Source organism: Callithrix jacchus, chromosome 1 (genome assembly GCF_049354715.1).
Source record: "Callithrix jacchus isolate 240 chromosome 1, calJac240_pri, whole genome shotgun sequence".
In the NCBI taxonomy this organism is placed as follows: Eukaryota; Metazoa; Chordata; class Mammalia; order Primates; family Cebidae; genus Callithrix; species Callithrix jacchus.
In genome coordinates, this window is record NC_133502.1 from 59,934,960 (window position 1) to 59,938,229 (window position 3,270).

At 37.7% G+C, this 3,270-nt stretch overlaps 1 pseudogene; it reads left to right on the forward strand.

The window, feature by feature from the left end:
- Window positions 1–1,519: 1,519 nt before the first annotated feature.
- LOC100399730 (THO complex subunit 7 homolog pseudogene) lies at window positions 1,520–2,240 on the forward strand (annotated as a pseudogene).
- The last annotated feature ends 1,030 nt before the right edge of the window (window positions 2,241–3,270 follow it).

Consider the following 3,270-nt stretch of genomic DNA (forward strand, 5'->3'; position numbering starts at 1 on the left):
TTGGGGTTTTTATGGGAATGGGAAAAGGGGTATGGCAGGCCAAAAGGCAACATTTTGGTGGGAAAATGGGGATGCAAAGTTTTCATTCAGGGCTGTGCCTCCAGGCTTTGAGGGTAAAACCCTTGCCAAGGACCCCACCCTTTTCAACCTAGTATTCCCCTGCCTTCTGTCCATATCACCAGTTTCTTCATGGTTATTATTTCCTATCCTGCTAATTTGGGCTACAAGGTTTGTGAAAAGTTGTCATAAACAAAAATACATTTGTCCTACCATATCACCAAGCCCTGTCAGAGTTAGATTACAATACAGGTAACATTATTATCTTTTAATAAATGAACAAAGACAAAATATACCAAAATACTCATCCTTACCACATGAGGGACCTCACTGCCAAAAATTTACTTACTGTCCATTAGTCAGGATTCTTCAGAAAAACAGCCCATACAAGAGAGTAATAGAGAAATGAGTGGAGAGGAAGAAAAGGAAAAAGGGTGGGAGAGATAGAAAGATTTATTTTTAGGAAATTGGCTTACTTGATTTTGGAGACTGGCAAGTCTGGAATCTACAGAGTAAGCCAGCAGGCTGGAAATTCCAACAGTAACTAATACTGCAATTTTCAGTGCAGACATAGTCAGAAGACAGAATCCCTTCCTCTTCAAGAGACCTGTCTTGTCTTGAATTCATCAGCTAAGTGGATGAGGTTAATCTTCATGCACATTATGAAGATTCATCTGCTTTACTTAAAGGTTTACTAATTTAAGGGTGTAGAAAAACAGTGAATAATGAGAGATTGCTTAATAGGTTTAATTTCTGTATGTTATTTGGGTGATGTATCCTCTAAAAGTTCTGACTTTGCCACTGCAGAATCTATGCATGTAAAAAAATTACACTTAAACCCTGTATATTTATACACAATAAAATAGAGATATAAATGTTAAGCATATCTAAAAAAATCTTCACAGAACATCTATATTGTTGTTTGACCACAAAGTAGTTACTATAGCCTAACAAGTTGATCAACAAATTTAATAATAGTAGGGATATTGGAGGAAATTAAAAGAATTTTTTTAAAATGATGGGTATGTGATGTAATCCAAAAATAAAATTCGAAGTCCTCCTGGTTCTTGGTCTGAGAAAAGATCAACTGGCCTTTCAGCAACCAAGAAACCTTTTGTGATAAAGCAGGGATCTCCCAGATTAGTTATGCATCAACGGCACCCGAACTAAGTGATGACCGGTGCTATGACTTCTTCTCTCGTGTGGTGCCGCCCAATTCCTTCCAAGCCCAGGCCATGGTAGACATTGTAAAGGCCCTTGGCTGGAATTATGTCTACTCTTGCATCCGAAGGAAGTTATGGAGAGAAAGGTGTGGAGTCCTTCACGCAGATTTCCAACGAGGCAGACAAAGTCATATGGAAGCATCTCCTCATTGATGGAGATAGTGCTGGAGATGATTGGAGAATTAATCTGCTAGTGAAGAGTTTCATTAAATGGTGCAACTCTGGGTCCCAGGAAGAAGGATATAGCCAGTACCAGCGTATGCTGAGCACACTGTCTCAATGTGAATTTTCAATGGGCAAAACTTTACGAGTATATGATATGAATCTCAGAGAAATGGAAAATTACGAAAAAATTTACAAGGAAATAGAATGTAGCATTGCTGGAACACATTAAAAAATTGCTGAGTGCAAAAAGCAAATTCTTCGCGCAAAATGAATACGAAAAAATCGCCAAGAATATGATGCTTTGGCAAAAGTGATCCAGCATCATCCAGACAGGCATGAGACATTAAAGGAACTAGAAGCTCTGGGAAAAGAATTAGAGCATCTTTCACATATTAAAAAAAGTGTCGAAAAGCTGGAATTGAGACAGAAACAGGTTCACATTCTTCTTAGAACCATCCATGAACTTCAGCAAACATTGGAAAATGATGAAAAACTCTCAGAGGTAGAAGAAGCTCAGGACGCAAGCATGGAAACAGATCCTGAGCCATAGATAGGCTAATTGCCCACCATTCCCAGGAATATTGAAATAGCTGCATGAACATAATGTGTTTAAAATGTGGTGTGCTCTTGAGATATTTAAAGTTTTGGCAGTACAATACACTGTTTTGAAATATGAATGTACATTTCATTCATATTTCCTTACACAAAGGAAAATGACTTTAGTATAGATTTTTTTATTAAAAGGGATTTTTTATTCTTCAAAGGTAGGAAGCAACATTGAAATATGCTTAATAAAATGCTTTTAAGCTGGGGGAAAAAAAAAAAAAAAGAAGTCCTTCCCACTGCAACCATCTGAATAGACTCCCTCCTTGGCCAGCAACCCCTAAAATTTAATCTGAAAGACTGGTTCCGGCCATGATGGGAAGTGGGGATCAGACTTGCCTCATTATATGCCTCCAGCATTAACATCAACCAAGTCCTTAAGTCTGATACATTTACAATCTATTTTCTCTAAAGCTTGACACCTGGAGGCTTCATCTGCATGATAAAACCTTGGTCTTTACAACCCGTTATTTTAACCCAGACGTTTCCTTTATACTGACAATAATTATTTCAAACAATTATCAATCAGAATATGTTTAAATCTACCTATGACCTGAAAGCCAGCACCCCCAATCTGCTTCAAGTTTTTCTTTTCTGGATCTAGCTAATGTAAATATTACATGTATTGATTGATGTATTATGTCTCCCTAAAGTGTACAAAAGCAAGCTGTACCCTGACCACCTTGGGCACATGTTGTCAGGACCTCCTGAGGCTGTGTCATGAGCATATCTTTAACATTGGCAAAACAACTTTCAAAATTGACTGAGACCTGTCTCAGACATTGTGAGCTCACACTCATCACTAGCGCACAGAATGATGGAGGTACCAGAAATAGATCTGGCATGCTCTTCATGTTTTAAGTAATATTTAGAGAACAAAATATTGGGTTTTAAGAGCTTTTTTTTTTTTCATAAATAGATACCAGCTAAGGAGATAAATAGTTCTTACTAAAAATTACTCCACTCATTCAGTCATCTAACAGATAGTTATGTGCCTTCTATAGGCAAGGTATCTTCCCTAGGTTGTAGAGAAAAATCAGCAAGGAGGCAAAATGTTTGTTTGCATGGAACTTATCTTCTAATGGTGGAGTAAGACAATTCACAGGATTGGTTTATCCATCTTAGAGCAAACCTCCAGGATTCAAACTTATTCTAATTCACCTCAGCAGCTCCACTCAGTCACACTCCAGGGTATTACTTTAACAGGATCTAAATCTCCACA